This window comes from Pyrus communis, chromosome 1 (genome assembly GCF_963583255.1).
Source record: "Pyrus communis chromosome 1, drPyrComm1.1, whole genome shotgun sequence".
In the NCBI taxonomy this organism is placed as follows: Eukaryota; Viridiplantae; Streptophyta; class Magnoliopsida; order Rosales; family Rosaceae; genus Pyrus; species Pyrus communis.
The window spans coordinates 25,657,204-25,678,217 of record NC_084803.1 but is presented as its reverse complement, the minus strand read 5'-3'; positions in this window follow the sequence as shown (position 1 = coordinate 25,678,217).

Genomic DNA, 21,014 nt, shown 5'->3' with positions numbered 1-21,014 from the left:
CCAAACCATAGTCACCACATATCATACACTTATCATAACCATACACTTATCACTTATCATAACCATAACCATACCTTCCCCCTTGCATTCCAGCCACTCCACATTCATCACCAACACAATCATCAACAAAAGAACTCTCTAATCCGTGCATTCCCCTTGCATTTCCAACCTAATCCACATGCATTCATCATCATAACCTAGCTGTCATTCCATATGCACCCATAATCATCCACACCTTGCAGCCACATTCATCACCAAAGAACCCATCATTGCCGTGCACACTCCCTTGCATTTCCAGCTTTCCCCCTTCAATAAACAACCAACCTAGCTGTCATTGCACATGCATTCATCATCATTCACCCTAGCTTGCAGCCACATGCACCCAAACAAGCCTTTGCCGTGCATTCCCCTTGCATTTCCAGGTTGTCCACTTCATCATTGCAGCCACCATGACATTATTGCTTCATCATTGCACCACATTCAACCATTCACACCAACACAAACCTTTGCCGTGCATTACTCCTTCATTTCCAGCCACTCCACATGCATTTCCAACCTAGCAGCCCCTTTAATCATTCATCCTAGCTGTCATTCACATGCTCTCCCATCCATTCTCTCCCTATAAAACCATGCAATGCATTCATACACACCATTCCCATTCACCACAGAAATTCATCCATTTCACTCCAACAAAGCTTTGTGTGCCGTGCCACTTCACCATTCCAGAAATTCAGCCATTCACACCATCCCTTTCAGTCGTGCCTTCCCCATCAATCCATTCAGCCATTCCACCACTCCCCATCCATTCATACACACACCCTACCATTACACAACCATTCCTCCATACAAATACCACCCCAAAACCTATCCTTAGACCTTGTGCCACAACAAAGAGGAAGAGAAGAGGGCCTAAACGTTCATACAATTCAAGTTTGAGTTGTTGAAATGTTTAGGTGTTTCTTTTCCTTTGATTTCAATGTTTAATTTCAATTCTCTTTGTCTTGTACATATGAGGAACTAAACCCCCCCCTTGGCTAGGGGGGGATTCGAAATACATGTTTATGCTTGCGATATGATTTGATTACTTCTAATTACGTTTCATAAGTTGTGAATTCAATTTACTTATCTATGTGAATTACAATTATTTATGTATGTTTATTGAGAGTGCACGCTTAATTTTCATGCATGAATATGACGCTAGAATATAAGTGAGTTTCACCTAATAGTTATGAACTTATATTCACAAGTAGTAAAGGTTGATGATCTCAATTGCGTTAAGTAAATTCTTGGCATAAGTTTCATGCAGTTCATAGTAACGAGTGCTTCGTCAATGCTTATGGTTTTCAAAGAACTTAATGATTCTTGCTTGTATCTCTATTATGCAATTCACGTAGGGAACTTGTGGGGAATGCTTTGGGTTATCATATGCAATCATCCAATTCAATAACGTTAGGAAAATCTGAGGGTTAATTAGTGCAATTCACGGTTAATCTGGGGCGTTGAGAATTCATGGTTTATTGAAAAGCAATTGGAAATCGTTTTATATGCAAGTATAACATGTGTGGAGATGAACCCCTTAACTAGCTTTCCATCCATTCATTAAATCCAAATTCGTTTTAAAATCTGTTCGTTTACAAAGTTTTAAGTTTTGTTTACAAATTCGTCAAAATCAAAATCCCCCTTTACTTGGAGTGTCAATTTAGTTAGAAATCAATTTAGTTTGTGTTTTTAAAGTATTTTGAGTCTTTTGGTTTGTCTTAGTGTTTTAAAGTTTAGTTTTGCATTCTTTGAGTCTAGTTTGGTGTTTTATATTGTGTTTTTACGTTTTTAAGTCAAATCCAAGTGATTAACAATCCCTCCTAATCCCCGGTTAAGAACGATCCCTACTTACATACTTACTACAATTGATAAAAAAAAGGGTTTAATTTGTGTGCGTATAATTCCCGCATCATATACTTGACTGAGGAAGGTCCCCACACATCCGAGTGAATTCTATCAAAAGGTAAGATACATGGAGAAGACTCATTAGAGAAAGGTTTTCTAGTAATTTTCCTATGAATACAATCAGTACACATTGCATGTTTATTTTCTATGTTTACTGGAATATGAGACTTAGCTAGCATAACTGCCAACACTTCATTTGTAGGATGCCCTAGCCTTTGGTGCCACAGAGAAGACTTTATCAACTGCCTAATGAAAGCACTCGGAACTGTCCAAGATGACATAGGAATTTGAAACAACTCTTGTGGTCTACTCCCTTTGCACAAGATCTCCCTTGTTACCTTGTCCTGCACAAAGAAATTTAGGTCATCACAAATAAACAAACATCTATTATCTTTACACAATTGCTTCACAGACATTAAATTCACAGCAAGAGATGGAACATGTAACACATTTGTCAAAACAATATAGTGAGAAGGTGTTTTAACAATTGCAGATCCAGTATTCTTAATCGGCAAACCTTGACCATTGCCAATCTTTATTTGCTCAGAACCTATAAAAGGAGAAACTTGATTCAAACTAGTAAGATCAGATGTCATATGATGTGATGCTCCTGTATCCATAATCCAAGTAGCAACATTAGAGTATGATGGTGAACCTTGAGCAACTATTCCTTGCATCGTAGGGTGAACTTGATAGGATAAATCAGGTATAGGCATATGCTGTTGAAGCATAGGAGATGCAGATAGATTCAGTTGATAAGAGTAATGAGCAGCAAAGTTTTGAGGTTGTTGAATAAAACCCTGTGGCTGAGGAACCACTTGAGATTGACCAAGAAACTGTGGCTAAGGAACCACTTAAGATTGACTAGGAAATGAAGCAAGAGAAGTAGGAGGTCCAGAGGGTTGATAAGAGTAATCCCCCCTATGATAACATTCAAGCGCACTATGCCCCTTCTTACCACAGATTTGACATTCAGTGGTAAAGTGTGGTGAAGTACTTTGAGCATTTCTATAAAAGCATGTGGGAGCAGTGTGTCCCCTTCTTTGACAAATTTGACACTCCGGATACAAAGTTGTTCTTGACTCTGTATTTCCAGTCCAACTACTGTTATTTCTGTAATTAGAGTCTTTTCTTTTGAACCCTGGCTTGTAATTATCGTTTCCCCTTGACTGTCCACCATTGTAGAACCTTTGTTGAGCCCAATTATACTGCAATGAAGGTTGATGTTGCCTTGAATTATCATGTGAATGATCCATATTACCAACAAAACCAACACTTGAACCAAGAGAATTATGGTCTCGAAAATAACTAGGTTGACCCATTTGAGGCTGTGGAAGAAATGACATTTGTTGTGGTAATGGAGTAGAGGTGATAACACCTCTTGTACTTGATGGCTCACTCGTAGAAGAGTTTGAACTCGATGGCCTATTGTTGTACAGAGAAGAACTCGCACCACCACCATTTCCCTGCATATACAAGGCAACCATATTTTGAGCTAATGAATTCATCACCACATCATTTTCCCTTTCAGCCCCAATTAATAGTGCTCTAAATTCTTTCATAGTAACATTAGAATCTTTTGCAAGTATAACTGTCCTAATAGTGGCATATTCTTTTGGTAACCCAGCAAGGGCTGCAATCATCACATCATTATATGAAATATACTCCCTTGCAGCCATCAACTAATCCTTTATGGACTTGATTCTCAATAGATATTTATCCATTGAATCACCACCTTTCTGCACTGTATGCAATTCAGTTTTCAAATGATTAATCTCTGTGCGATGAACCGATGCATATCTTTCTTTAAGATTTGTCTAAGCTTCTACAACAGTCTTACACCCAATAACATGCTCAATAGTATCATCAGTCAATGTTGCTCTTAACAAACTCAATAATGACAAATCTATTGTTTCGCTGCCTTGAAAAGCAGCAGTTAATTCTTTTGTAAAAGCATCAGTTAATTATTTTGTAACTCCAGTTTCTGCATTCACTACAAATTTCGATGGACAAACTGTAGACCCATCAAAATGATTAAACAGTTTATACCCTTTTAACACTGACTTGAATTGAAAACATCACTTGGTATAATTGTGCTCACCAAGTTTGATGTCAACATACCCATAAAACTCTCAATTTTCACAGATGAAGAAGATATATCTAATAACCTTCAAGAATCAATCTTTAGACAATATCTTGAAAAAGAACGAAAATTCTGTCAAATTCTACAAGCAGCAGATTTCTTGAATCAATGGCATTGGCCTTCAGATTCTTACTTAACACCGAGTAATGGCATTGGCCTTCTCAAAATACGCAGTGCAAAAACAACTATCTAATAATGGCTTTGGCCTTCACAACTTCATATACAATATACTATCTTTGCAAATCAAACAATACTATTGAACATAAATCGCCCAAAAGAATTTCAAGAAAAAGCAATCTACTGAGATACTGTAAACATAGAACCTGAAATTTCTGCAAAGCTCCTCAAATCGCCAAGAGAAATCCCTAAATCGCCAGGAAAAACTCCTAATACTTCAAGCAAACTTGCCAAAATTGCAACTCGAAATCTCCCAATTCGCCTGAAACTGAAGAGGAGAATCAAACTTCGATGGGCAAGGACACTACCCACACACGATCATTGGCTCTCGATACCATGATAACTAAACTAAATAGCTAAAAGAAATATGAGAAAGATGAAATTCAAGAAAGCTAAGAGAATCAAAGGTAGAGAGAGAAAGAAGCAAAGCAATGGAAGAGAAATGTCTAACTGTATTGAATGAATCGCAGTCGTTTCTTAACAGTTATTATATCACTACATTTCTAACTAATTTGCATAGGTGGCAATCCTCTAGATCTCTCCTTATTTCATTCTAATTAATCAACAACCGCCACCTGTACATCAACTACCCTTCAGTTATTACTTCTCAAATTCCATTTTCTCAATCTTGTTCCACAAGCTATGAATATCTAGATTCTGTATTACTGCAACAAATCATTTGCACTTGTAGCAACTATCAACCAATGAAGTTCGAGGTCAAAACAAAGAAATTAAAAAGTTGATTACCACTGTGATGACGGTCTCAATCTCCATGATACCATTCAAAATCAATGTAAATTGAAATTTAAGCTCCAAACGAGAGACGTGACGTGGCTGAGAGGAGAGGACCAGTCCTCTTGCCCTTCCTCCATCACAACAACTCTGTTGTGCTCCGCCTGATACTCCATGCTTCCAGCTGTGGAGGTCGGTGCAGAAGCCGAAAAGAGAAATGAAACAGAAGATAGAGAAGAATGGGGAAGCGAGAAACGGGGACGCAGAGAGAGGGATTATCAATTTAATTAAGTACCTATAATAGGTGATGTGTTCTAATTAGTTGTTTTTTAGAGTACATACATTTAGTATGGACTCAACCATGCCATTTGTTTGTTGTTTATAATCTTGTATGTTTAGAACCTGAATTATGTTCTTTTATTCCTTGACATGAACCGGAATTAATGCCATCTAATGTTTAGATCCTCAAAATGCTGTAACATTTGATGTAATTGAAATTGTACAATTCAGGTTACTTGTACAGTGTGTGGTTTGTTGTATTTTTTTTTTTTTTTTTTTTTTTGTACAGTATGTGGTACTGTAAGCAATGATGCTTTAACTCTGTACCAATATCTTCATCAGCAATGCTCCACTTCTCCTTTCTTTTTGTGTTTTTGCTATCGACCTTACCTCTCAATCTTCACAGTTACACAACTTACACTACTACTACTACATACAGATAAGCTCACAATTTTATGGTGGGTCTCGGCCACCCTCCTCCCTGTATAAATTTGGTTTAATACAATTTGGAAGGCCAATCTCAAATTTTTCATGGTTTGATGATATTTTTATGAAACAACATTGAAAGAATACAGGGAGTTGGCAAAGTAAATTAAGAAGAGAGATATGAAGCTATACTTTCATTTTGTTTGCAAATTGTTAAGGAAGATATCACAAATAAATAAGTCAACTATATAAATTGATTCTTAGTTAGCTGCCCTTTATTTATTCCCCATAAGTTTCCAATTAGCCTTGATTTTAGGCAATAGAATAGGATCATGATGTACAGCTCTTGTATAACGTTGTAATTCTAGTTCTGTGTATAATGAAGAAAATCATTCCACCATATTACGTTTCTTATGATGGCATCAGAGCGTTGATCTTGGAAAAACACAACAAAACATAAACACAACCCTAGCCAAAGCAGCCATGGGTGATAAACTAGAACAGAAGTCAACCACTTCAGGCATGGCTTCTCATTCCAACTGGGAAAACCCTAACCATTCACTTTACCTTCACTATTCGGACCAGCCTGGTGCACTCCTTGTGCTGCAGCCGTTGGTGGAAGGCAACTATAATACATGGGTTCATGTTGGAATTAACACTAAAAGCTAACAGTAAACCTTACAACACAATGAAACAAGATTAGTGAAACCTTACCTGAAGACGTCATGGACACGATGCAAAGAGACTCTTCTACTCACTTGGAGACCTGTTTATTCTTATGGTTATAGTCCTAAACGAAGAATAGTTTCTCTATGAGCAAGGAATCCTTTTTTTTTAAATAAAGCAAGGTTACCCACCTTTGATCTATCGTGGAGTTTAGTTATAGAGCCGTTGCTTTCAGTTCCAGTAGTGGAGGAAGTAGTTCTAATATGTGCTTCAAAATGCAAAGCACGATGGATGTAACTCCTCAATTATAGGACATGGTTTTACACGTATACAAAACCCTAATTGATTTATAATTTCAAACATGTTGACACACTTTTATCACTACTAGTTGAGTCCAATTAGGATTCTTACATTCTTCCACTTGGACATTAATTAGTTGTGGTTTGGAACAACATGTTCATACTAAATCATTCCTTAGTGATCATAGTGAGTTTCACGCAATCCATATCCTATACACATCTACTAGTAACCATTTGAAAATCGAACTCCAGAAAACAATGCATGCACAAAACAAACTTATCCAGAATGTTCTTCGGAACAATCATTGGCCACATTAAGTGCTTTAAATAAGTCTGAATCAATAACCATAGTGTCAATTGAATATAAGCTTGAATGAAACAACAAAACACAAACTCGCAGCAACACTAGTACATAGTTATAATTCATGCAGTAGCATGTTTTACTCCCACATTCCTACATAATCAAAACTGTCATGCACACCCATGTTTAACATTCTTACTAATCTCACATATTGAAACTAATAACAACGCTTCACAATAGTGGTACGTTTCTAGAAAACTGTATGCAACAAATCTTTTCAGAGACATATCAACTATTCCTTATGTGAATGTGCAATAGCCGTGTAGATCCTTATTTGACTAGTCATAATCTCCATCCTTACATTCACTAGTTGATCTCCTGTATCACCGTAAAACAGTCTTCCTTATTACTTCCAAAAATTGAAGTCACAAGTCCAAAAGACTTTCACAAAGTAGTACAATTAGCCATTATTATTCTAATTAGTTAGCCATCAAGTTTATTTGTTGCACGGATTCTTTTAATCAAACCAGAAAGGACCCTTACGACGAAAAAGTACAGTACAAAATTATTTGCAAGACGTAAGGCAACAAAAATATAAAGTTATCACTCCCACTGATTTAAAGAATCATAACTTAATTACAGAACAACACTTTGGATAAAGTTCTGAAATATGCATGCTTTGGGAGCAACCTTACTACGACAATTAGTTAACACAAAAGCATATTACCACATAATTTTATTTTTCATTTATGTTTCTTTAACATGCAAGAAATCACATTATCAATGAAAAAGTCACAAAAGTATCACAATCTTTCATGCACAAGATATTCCAATCTTTCCTTGATATTCATTGAAGCATGTATGATGGATACACAAAACCATACCAAAGACAATCAAACGGTATGAAACAATTGGACCATAATCGTATCAATATCAAACATTAGTTTGTATTAGCTTCACTCCTTATAAAGACCATGTAACCATCCAATGCAACCATATGCAATAGACAAAGACGATAGACAATGCACATGAACATCATATCTCTATCAATTAATGAAACCTTCTTTGTCAACCAAAAGTAGGTGAAAAGACAACTTAGTCTTCTATCACACACCAAAAAAAAAAAAAAAATGATGGCCAATAATGTAATTTCACAGGTTCAAATTTTATTGTTTTTTATTGAAGCCTCACCTACAGGTAATGTTGAAATATCTCTAATATTTAAAATTAAAAAAAAAAACCTAAAACAAAAACCTCCCACTTCCCCCACGTTCTCTCTCTCTCTCTCTCTCTCTCTCTCTCTCTCTCTCTCTCTCTCTCTCTCTCTCTTTCTCATTTTCTAAAAAAATATGTTCATAAACACAAAATGTGTAAGCAAATGTTAGTATACATTATATATAGTCACGCAATTTAACCATGTCGTCATCATTAAGATTATAATTCAACTTGAGTGATGCTAGCATGAATCAGGGTGAGGTTCCTTACACTACATTTTAGCAAATTATGGTGCAAAATTACGAAACCTTGCTCTACAGCCTGAAACTGATTACGTTGGAAATGATGACTTTCCATTTGATTCATGTCATGATGGTATATGCCATATGCCTGATGCGAACTAAGTAAGCACACAAATTAAAACCCTCTTGTGACAATTGTAGTATATAAATAAGTAGGGATCGTTCTTAACCGGGGATTAGGAGGGATTGCAAAATCACTTGGAAACTGACTCAAAAACGTAAAATAAAGTTTGAAATACTAAACTAAACTCAAAGAATGCAAAACTAAACAATAAAACACTAAAACAAATCAAAAGACTCAAAGAATACAAAACACTTATAAACACAAACTAAGACACTTTCTAACTAAATTAGACACTAAAGTAAAGGTGACGAAATTAACTAAATGCACGAATTGTAATTAAAAGGCAGAATGTAAATATGGATGTGATGAAAATATGGATGAATGCTAGCTAGAAGGTTCTTCTCCACACATGTCACACTTGCATACAATTTGATTTTCAGTTGGTCTTTCGATGAATTATGAAACTCAACACCCCGGGTTAATTAGGTCCGCTTAAATTAACCGTCAAGTTTTCCTTAAGTTAATGAATTGGATGGGTTAGCGCAACGCAATTCAAAAATTCTCCAAAAGTTCTTTACGTGAAAAGCACAATAAAGATACAATCAAAGATCATTAAGCAACATGAAAACTATAAGTGTCGACGAGGCATTCGTTACTATGATGAGCATGAAACTAGTGCCAAGAATTCATTTAACGCGATTGTTTATAAGCAACCTCCACTACTTGTGAAAATAAGTTCATAACTATTAGGTGAAATTCACTTATATTCTAGCGTCATATTCATGCATGAAAATTAAGCGTGCACTCTCAATCAACATACATAAATAAGTTATCGATCAAGCAGTTAAACAAATTGAATTCACCATTCATGAAATTCCAACCAAAAGTAATCAATTCATATTGCAAGCATAAACATGGTTTCGAATCACCCCCTAGCTAAATAGGGGTTTAGCCTCTCATGTTCACAACAAGAAAAATACAATTGAATTTAAACATAAAGCACAAATGATTGATTACACCTAGAACGCCCAATGAATCCACTTGAATTTCTGCGCGTCGAAGCTCCTCTTTCCTCTTCTCCTTGCTGCGGCAGTGAGGTTTTTGGGAATTTCTGGATGTTGTTTTAGTTTGGGAATGGGTTTAGGGTGGTAAAGATGTGCGGCAAGATTGTGGAGTGATGGTGGCTGCACAGTTTTTAGGAGAGAATTAGGGTGAATAATTATAGAAATGCACGGCAAAGGAAGGAAAATAATCTATATTGCTGCCGCTAGGTTTTCTTTTTGGTTTATTAGGTTCTTTGATAAATGGGGGGGGGGGGGGGGGGGGGGGGCACGGCTTTTTGTGAATTGGCTAATGGGATGCACGGTTGATGGGGAAAAAATATGGAAGGGTGGCTGCGTGATTTGAAGGGGAAAGCTACGGCTTAGATAAAGGAATTAGGTTTTGTAGCTGAATGGTTTAAAAAAAAATTAAAAATTAAATGGAAGGCTACGGATTGAATGGTTATAGGTGGTGGTGGCTGCTTGGTTTTGTGTTGCTAAAAAATATGAAAAGAAAAATAATAATAGGTCCCTAAGGTGCGGCTAAATGGTGGAAACCCTAGGGTTAGGTTAGGAGAGGGAAATAGGGTTTAAGTGAATGACAATGGACTTAAATACCCCCCCTTGCACGGCAAGGGAAGGAAAAGAAAGTGCAAGGGCACGGCTTGGGCTTTAAAGTGGGCTAGGGCCATGGTTTTGTGTCCTAAAATGCATACAAGGCCGTCAAAGTGGCTAGAAAATACAGACGTTTAAGTTTAGGAAAGGTTACCAAAATGGGAAACTTAGGGTTAACTTTCCTACTTCAAGTAGGAAACCTTGTTTGAGTAGGATTCCTCGTTTTGGTAAGAATTCATCGTTGGAGTAGGAATTCGTCTTTTCTTCAAGTCTTCAACTCATTCATTCCTCTTTCGCTCCAAAATACTCCAATTTGCATCTTCTTGCACACTTTGGCCTTATAATCTGAAAATACACAAAAGTGGCCTTAAACACTAAAATAACTAAATAAACACAACATAAATGCATGAGAACAAGCTAATTAAGTCGCATGCATATGCTCCTATCAATGCCATATGCATGTGTACATTAGTTACTGTTCCAAGACTTGGATGGTAGAGCATGCTAATAGCACGGTTGGCATTGCTGATTTGTTCTCTCACATATAGGTGCTGAATATTAAACATGCATTCTTTATAGAAGGAAACTTAATACATATGTTTTCAAAAACTTTAGTTCAATTTCAATTTGATTTGGACAACATAAAGAACAACTCTCATAATCTTTTAGAACTCAATAACTTTAGAATAAGTTAATTCGTGTGAAGCTCAAAATTTCATCACTTATTCTCCCACTTAGGTAAAAAACTCATTAATTTATTGCTTCACCAAAATTCAGTATACTAGTTGCTTAAAATTTTAAACACAATAGAATAGAAATCCAAAACAACATTCCACGAGTGCATTCCAATTACTCTAGGATTTATTATAATTAATTTATATATATAAAAAAATGACTAATCCTCAAGTTATGTAAAATAAACCAGAGACACTTATTATTCATATAACAAGCTAATTAAGAAGTCATGTTCATCCTATTAATAACCAAGAGACGAGCAAAGCGGACTAACCAAAAACTGCAAGCATAGATTTCTTTATGAGCACAGATTACTTATAAATTTATAACAAATAAAATACATAATCAATGATCACGAAAATGTGAATTGTAAGAGAAGACACATAAACGTACAACATATAAAAAAATAAAGCATTTTCGTGGTCCATATATGTGCCATTGATTAAGCTTAATTCAAGACATAATTTTCCAAGTAATTTCTGTGCATCGATATCTCTCATGAAGAGCAATATATATATAATGACATGATTTCCCACGCCAAAAAAAATTTCTATGACATGGCAAAAAACAATTTCTATCTCATGCTTTCATTAAAATTGATCCCTTATATACCTATAATGAGGCTCCTAGCAGAAGCATTCGTAAATAGAAACGAAGAACTTTACCTCTAGATCACGCATTACATGGGTTAGCTCATGATAAACTTTCAATATCTTTGGCAAAACTTTCACAAACTTTTATGAAGTAAATTCCAATTATGCCATCCTAATTGAACCAAAAATAATGATCTACACCTTTGGGCAAGAAGATCAACGATCCCTTTGTTATAATTAAGATGCAAGTTTGATCAAAGAACCTTGAAATCACTAGTCCTAATATCAACCAATGTCTATGTGCCAATATATATATATATATATATATATATATATATATATATATATATCAACATGTATTATAGTGACATTACCTGTACGCAAAGAGTGCAGTAGCAAACAACATATTGGAAGTGTAAAAAGAGGAATGATTACCTACCTGGAGAAGTCATGGATGAAACCAAAGAATAGCTTCCACTCTGCAAACCCAGATGTGAAACAACTTCAAGTCTTCCACTCTGCAAACCCAGATGTGAAACAACTTCAAATATTAAACACATATTTATGTTACACCTTTGGGCAAGAAACATAAACTGTCAAATATGCATTATGCATCCTTATTTGTATAGCTATTCCACAAAATTCACATTCCAACTTGAATCACATCTTTGGACAAGAGACTAAAGTTGCCTTATGGAATCATGAAATACTATAAACTAAGTCACAATTTGAACCAATCATTATTTCTTTCTTTTGAAAGATTAGTCTCATGTTATAAACTGTAAGTCACAATTTCATGTAAAAATTACCTTGAACAAAACTTCCTAATAATTCTCACTTTGGTGGAAAATTATATAAACATTTGTTCAAGAATATTTTATCATGGTTGTTGCTCTTGCAAAAAGCCGTTAGTTTCAATAACCTCGAAGATGAGTTATCTTTCAACATGTGTTTTAAAAACTTTATACACATGAACCATTAATAATGACAACCATAAACCACAATTAAGTTTTTGTCAAATAAAGTTCATGATAATCCCATTTTTTCGTGAAGATTATTTATTTGGAGTCTTTAACAAGATGAATCAAAATTGTTAGCGACATAACACTATATATAGCTCTACAATGGTCCAATTCATTAGCAAGCCATTAATTACCTATACATATATGTCGTTCTGGAAGGAGAGTTTAATAACAAGTTACTTGTATATGAAACTTGCCAGCAGCACCATAAGATAAAAAGTACGTAAATACTACATGTAGAAGTTATGGATGACTGCACAAGAGAGAACTTCTACTCCCACTAATTAACCCAGTTTACCTTTATTGATCAAGATTGAATGATCTATTTTCAATCACTGGACTCCAATATTTCAAGCTACCTTCATGTCAGACTTAACCAATATATTCTTGTAAGACAAGATTTAGCCATTTAAATCAATCAAACGCATATAACAAGTTTGAAGAACAAGAAGTTTTAATGCTACCAGTTAACAACTTCAAATGGCAAGAAACGCAAGCTTGAAATAACATACATATATATATATATCAATATACACTCCGGTTTCTTAAGTTTGGAAAATTAAAGAATTATATCCACACACACACACACACACACACACACACACACACACACATATATCAGGTTTTCCTAGCAAATATGTATCTAAACACACACACATATATCAGGTTTTCCTAGCAAATATGTATCTAATCATATTTAGAGTGATTGGAAATAATGCATTGGATGCAGGGCCTGTTAGATGGCTCTGATACCAAATGTTGGAATTAACCCTAAAAGCTAATAGTAAACCCTAGAACACAATGCAACAAGATTAGTGAAACCTTACCTGAAGAGGCCATGAACATGATGCAAAGAGACTCTTCTGCTCACCTGGAAACCTGTATTCTTATGATGATAGTCTCAAATGAAGAATAGTTTATCTGTGAGCAGGGAATCCTTTTTTAAAAAAGCAAGGTTACCCAACTTCCATCTATCGTGGAGGTTGGTTATAGAGCTATTGCTTTCGGTTCCAGTAGTGGAGGAAATAGTTCTAATACATGCTTCAAAATGCAAAGAACGATGGATGTAACTCCTCAAGTATAGGACATGGTTTTACACGTATACAAATCCCTGACTGATTTATAATTTCGAACATGTTGACACATCTTTATCACTACTAGTTGAGTCTAATTAGGATTCTTACAGTTTAGTCCATGAGCATAGCCTTGACGGTCAAGAGCAAACTCGGTCTCGTTGATGGATCAGTTAAGAAACCAAGTGCAGATAAGCTTGAAGAGTTGCAGCAATGGAGTCCCTGCAACAACTTGGTCAAGACAAGGTTGTTAGGATTGATGTCAAGGGAAATTTCAAGGAGCGCCATCAACTATAAGGATGCACGATAGATGTGGCTTGATCTGCAAGAACGATTATCTCATGTGAACGTAGTTCAACTATTTCACATAGAAAACAAGATTCATGGCTGTGTGCAAGGCAACATGACGATGTGTTCTTATTTTATTAAGCTTAAAAGTCTTTGGGATGAATGAGATGTATTATGTTCAATCCCAGCATGCAGTTGTGAGACAAAGCAAGAGATCACATCCTACATGGAAACTCAAAAAGCAATGAAATTTCTTATGGGTCTGAACGACTCATATACGACTGTTCGTAGCAACACTCTCCTACTGGAACCTTTGGCCATGGTGAATAAGGTGTACTCATTGGTTCTTCGCCATAAGCGCCAAGTCGAGGTTTCTATTGGAAATAATCCCATCCAACCAGAGGCGGTTATTTTTGCTGTGAAAAACATGAGCCGTGAGTAAGAGTCAGAGGATAATGGCCATCTCTGTGGAAAATGCAACAAGATAAACCACATCATTAAGAACTGTCATGCCCATCCTAAATGCACATTTTGTGGCTAGAAGGGTCATACACTTGATTATTGCCGCAAGAGAAAGATAGCTGCTAAAGCTGAACAAAATTGTCCCTTGTTCTCTAAAGGTAATCAAATTGTAGCACATGTAAGTGACAAAAGGGAGACGATGCCTAGCTTTCCTTTTTCACATGAGGATTGTAAACAAATCCTTCAGATGTTGTGTAGGAAAAAATTGTGAAAACAAGTTCATTGAGCAACATTTATGCATGCAATTAACAATTAAAGGAAGAATCATGCTTGTATGCACTCAAAAACAAAACTTTACCCATGAAATGCAAGGCCTAGTTGTTGTAGTGAACCAAGGCTCAACTCAAATCTTAAAGAAAATAGTTGAGAAACTTTTATACCTTTGAAGCACCTCTTTGCAAAGGATATTCACCCATGTGAAGGTGTTCTTTCCTTAGTCTCCTTTCTCCTTCACTCCATGGATGTGGATGGAGAAACTTTACTTCTTGGCTCCATGACTTCTTGGATATAGATTAAGGAATGGATTCTTCAAGTTCCCAAGAAAGGGAAACTCTAAGTTTCCACACCAAGGAGATCACTGAGGAAGAGATGAGTGACCTAGGAAGAAATGGATGCTAGTCTATTCTTCCAAGGGTGGCCGACCTCCTAAGAGAAGAGAGAGCCATTTTGTGTTTTTCTCTTTTCTCATACGGGGTTATAATTTCCTTTTTATAGCCACTTACATTGAGTGGCATAATTGAAATTAAAACCAATTCTCCCTCGCACTCTTTATGGCCGGGCATGTGGGTTCATTGGGTTTTCATGCCCTTTGTGTCTTCAAGTTGTGATACAACTTGAGTTGTTGGACTTGGCATTGGAAGCCCATTGGGCCTTGAGGCCCAAAACTAAGCCGAGGTCTAAAATGAACTTATTTGTTTGATTAATTAACATATTAATTAATTCTAGCCATAAATAATTAAACCATTTAATTATCCTTACTCATCTCCGTTGCTTCTTCAATCTCTACCTTACACGGTGTATGATCCATTAGGTTCCTTTTATCAAGGCAGTGGGTGATTAGAACTCTTCAAATCGATTGTGAATTGAAACTTACTTTTCAATTCTCCCTTTAGGGCTTCCACAAACCATGAGTGACACCTAGCAATATGTCATGGCTACCCAAGCTAATCAGAAGAGGTGGAGAACCTATTCAGTTTGGGATTACAATGCAATACGGTCTTTCTCTAATACAATACTCTTGACCACATTGTTTAATTTGATAACTTATTCATGTATACTATCCAATGTGATTCTCTTATTTATATGATTACCTTGAATGTGATTTGGAACGAATTCCTAAATCTCATTCATACTTTGGTCAGAGATTCTTAATCATATCATAGAGTATTCTCCCTCAAACGGTTTGAAGGTTAGAGATCCTGTGCATTCACTTGCCCCATGGCTAAGTTGCTTAACCTCAACTATGTCATGGACACCCTTTCACGGAGTGACTTTAACATAAACAAAGATCAAGGACCTAACCATAAGACAACTATGATGCTTTCGGTCAAATGACTACTTTGCATTATGCCAACCATGAGTTTTCATGTGACATAAGTATGAGAACTCCTTATTGATCGCGTTCAGCGAACTCATTCTCTATTGAGCACCTACATGCTTGTCTTGGTATCAGTCACACCAATAACTCGAGGCCAGTCACTCTCTCTAAGAGAAGACATAGCACGTACTGATCTTAACGAACTGTCAATGCCCAATTGGTAATCCTATGATCATGAACGTTTAGGATATGTATACGAAAGAGAATCGTCTCATGAATCTAACTTCTTTAGATCACATTCTCCCAACTACATATTCCTTGGACTTATCGTTTAAGCATATAACATTTTGTTTAAGCATATAACATTTATATGAGACTTCTTTAAACAATAATCTTTTCCCTTTATATTAAACTAGATTAGTTTAACATGTGAAATTTCCGTAAAGTATCATCATATGATTGGCCTTGGGGCACATTTCAAACAATCTCCCACTTGCACTAGAGCCAATTAGCATGTTCATCAGTGATGATACCTTTTTTGAATTCATTTAAAAAATGGCTAAGTAGTAGGCCTAAACAATGGATATCTATATGTTATCTATAGAAGCAACCTTGAGAATAACGACGTCACCATTATACATGATTCTCAATCATGTGGTTCAGTCTCTCATTTGAGTTCGGATCTTGATGAGACTTTGATTCCCTAGCTTGAACTATCACCCCATTAGTGTCGTAGTGTGGGTACATTAGAGATGTTTTCTGGTTGGAACCTAATGGAGAGTTCATAAATGAACTTTTCCATCCAAACAACATTGTTGTAAGCTTCTATATGGTGATATATTTTGCATGCATGATGGAACACACTAAAGTCATTACTTATAATGTTTTCATCCAAATATCTCTTTAGTCATAATAAAGAGATATCCAATTATCTCTTCATTCATAATGAAGAGACATCCAATGATGGATATGATATTAGATTCATAATCTAATACATTTACGCTTCCATTGCGTTACTCCAATTCTTCCTCATTCTTGAGGAATCTATCCTTTAGTATTTCTTAAATACTTAAGGACTCACTTGACACTTGCCATGGTTCTGATCCTAGGCTTACACTACTATCGTCTTGTACCAATCTTGGTACAACTCATATCAATATTTTTCATACAATACGAAATACGTAAATCATCTTTTTGCGTATGCATAAAGGTTTCTATTTACACATTATGCTTCTTTGGGAGTCAAAAGGATACATTCCCTTTTAGAAGAGCAAATTCCTAGTCTAATTGGAATTCTCCTTTCATTTGAAGTTTATCATTTGAGAAAATTCCTACATCTATCGTCTATCAATAGGGATTGAGATAATCCAATTATATCTTGAAATTTATCATTATAGATTTTCATCCCATGTATATAGACTATGCCTCCCATATACATTCTATCATTATAGAATGTTTAAATTCATAACTTTAACGAAGAAGAATTCCTTCCATTTCCAAAATTAATATATCATATATATGTTCAAATTTAGGAATATGATTAACTCCCACTAATCTTTTGTAAAACTAGTAAACAAAAGATTCGTTTACATCTTTACGAGAAATCAAATGATTTGATTTTTTTCTCTCATAAGACGCTTATAGCTCCCACTAGCTTGCCAAGATTCATGATGGATGGATCTCTACAACTTCCACGCCTTGTGATTCCTAGTCTTAGACATATATTATCAAGACTATCTTGGTAATGGTTTCAAAAACCCATATTATGTCCTAACATTGAATCACCATTTAATTGTAGCTAGCAATCTTCGAATTAACAGAAACCAAGACTACGTCAAAGATGGTTTCTTTTAAGTCAGCCAATGTCGTTGATTGTAGTCACCTTAAGCTGCCAATTAGCTATGAAGATTTCACTATTTCGGGTCAAATGGTACTATACCATTTCCTTGAGTATATGTCGTATATACACTCGATGTAGTCATAAAGATTTTCATTCTTATTTCTTTCGAACTAAGAGGTGTAACTCTATGACATAGTCATAAAGTTCAAACCATTCAACTGATATGGTTTATAGATCCTTCTTGACTACCTTAGAGCTAGTGGTGTAGGAACTAGGTTGTTATATTTGTTGATTATCATCTTGTCTCTCAAAGAATCCATTCTTTGGGTTCTATCTCTCTTTCATTTGCTCTATCTTAGGCAAATCCTATTGTAGGATTACAATGAACTACCCAATAAATAACATTTGTTAGTTGGTTTATAGAAGTGATATCCAAAGGTTAATTTAAGGATATCCCACAAGATTTTTCTCAAACAAATATTGCTTATTAGCACACAACCCCAGATCTTAACATGATTAAGACTTGTCGTTCTTTCCAACTACATCTTATGGAGTCATGAAAATTTTGGAAGATCTTCTAATTGATGACATCCAACGAATTACATCTTATTCAAGTTCGTTATTCTCCCAATGGAGAAATCCATTATCTTATGATGCTACTTTCCTTGATATCTTTCAAGGAAACTCTTCTAAAGTGTTATTTTTCCTTGGATCAAATCTAAGGAGGTAAATACTTCAGATGTCTTACTCATCAACTTACATTCTTGAATTCTATGAAACCTTTTGCAAAGTATTCGGACTTTTGTTTATTCAAAATAAACGATAGTCCAACCGAGAGCGATCTTTGGTAAATGTCATACAACATGAGTGGTATTATGTTGTGGACAAGTGCCACTAACATCTAAGTGAATTAACCTCAACAACTTTGTGATTCTTTCTTCTTTTCAAAAGAATAAAGATTCGAACATTTCTCCTTTATACAATTTTAACAAGAAGGCATTGGATCCAGATCTAATAATCCAAAGCATCCATCTATTACCAACTTGTAATTTATGTTTTAGTGGTGTCACAACTCAGTGGAATTAGTCACTACCTTGCAACCTTTTGGGTTTTAAGCATCACTATATTTTAAACAGTTAACACTACCACATCATCTCTACTATAGAGACAATCAATCAGATTATAATAATCCAATCATTCATTAATAAAGAACAATGTTTTGTCACACAAAACATTCATCCATCTCTTAAAATTATAGTGATGGAATTAAGTTCCTTATTCAAATTGGAATGTAAAGACAACCTTTGTTTTTCCAATTTCATTGGTAGTTCATATGAGGAAGTAAGTACTATCTGCTTTCGCGAGATCTATATTTTATTCATGTTCCGAATGTGAAGTACTTTCTCTTCTCTCATTAATCTTCTACTTCTTATTAGCCACACTTTTTCAATGATTGTAAAAACATAGTTACTGATACAGAATCAAGCATTCAAGTAGAAGAACCAGCTATTTTGAACGATTTAAGAACAATTTACAACACATTTGAAAGGTGTGTTTTTGACACTTGCAAGACATTTCTTGCAAATACCCCTTCCAATGTCCATCATTTCATAAAGAAAGTTTGTTCCCTTGGAGTTATTTCGCCTTCTTTATTTGACTTCTCCATTGACTACAATATTCATGGTCCCTTAAACTCTTACTATCTCTCTTGAAACTCATTTCAATTGTGTTATACACATCAAACGATTTGGATAGCGTGCAGTTATTGCTTACTGTACAGTTGACAATAAACTTAGTGAAGCATTTGGATAGGGACTCAAAGGTGAAGTCCTTGCCTAGTTTTTGTCTCCTGAAGTGGTTTAACACTTCAAACTCAATGATTCAAAATCATCATAAGTCCATGTTGATGGACTATTTTTGTCAATCAACCATTATGTTCTAAACATGATTACAAACTTTCAAGAGTTGTTCAAGGCAACTTTCATTTCTTCATACATCAATTTGTTAGTGAAGAATCATGGCACATAAAGTGTCCATGCCCTTGTGTTTACTTCTCAAGTTGCTTGTTCATTTAACAAAGAAATAAGCATTTGTTGTTTGTGTTGTCCTCTTTATGATAGACTTATCTAACATGTTCTTCCAATGATACATTATCAATAGGAAGATTGTGAGGATGAGACTACTTAGGTACATGTACAATCCATTCAAGACAATCTATGAGATTGTGGTACCAGTCCGAAAACTAAAGCCTTTGGCTTTCCTTTGTCAAGTTTTGGATAGTGTTTGCAAATATATCAGTAAATAAATACATAACAAATATAAATTGATTGATTTTAAGCTATTTGATCTGGGTCTTTAAATCAAATAGGAGCACCCACTATTTTTGGCAAATTCCATATCCTTCATTGGAATTTTAGAGTTTTGGAGGAAACTCTTAGTAGGGTATGGGAGGCTCACTATTACCAAGCCACCTCACAATGATATGATGTTGGCTAGCATCATTACTAATGAGAGAATATGCTTACTCGTTTACATCTCATGTAAGTACCCATCTTATTTGGCCTCTAGAGAATGATACCTCACAATGATATGATGTTGGCTCCATTGCACTTAGTTAAGTCATTCCCACCATGCAAGTTCGGGTAGGGGTTCAAGAACAACCTCACAATGATATGATGTTGATCATTCTTGTTGCCTACCTTCACAACATCATGTATGTGTATAGAACTCCTCCTGAATGTAAGCACATACTTTGTACTCCCCCATGATAGGGTAAAGTCGGTGTATGAGTCACAAACGATCGGAGTTTACCACGGTGGAAGGCCACGAAAGAGTGTTTAAAGCACTCTCATGCTTGCCAACTGAATAACGGTTTAGTTAAGGGTTTTTAGGTCTCATCACATATAAGCATGCATTTTAGTCTCATTAAAACAATTTGTACCTATTACAACTATTGGTCCATGTGATTGATTTAGTAGTATATGATACTCCCACTATGCTTGTAAAACGATTTTTAAAGCAAGAGTATATGGTACTACTAACATAAGCTTTGCATTCATTGATGGACTATATAGTTGCCTTAGGGCCTTAGGATGACTATGAACCTTTGAATCGATCCAACACGAGCCTAGTGTTAGATCTCGATCTAGGGTTGGTGATTGATTTTACTTACGCGTTTAATCACATTAAGGCGTGTTTTCT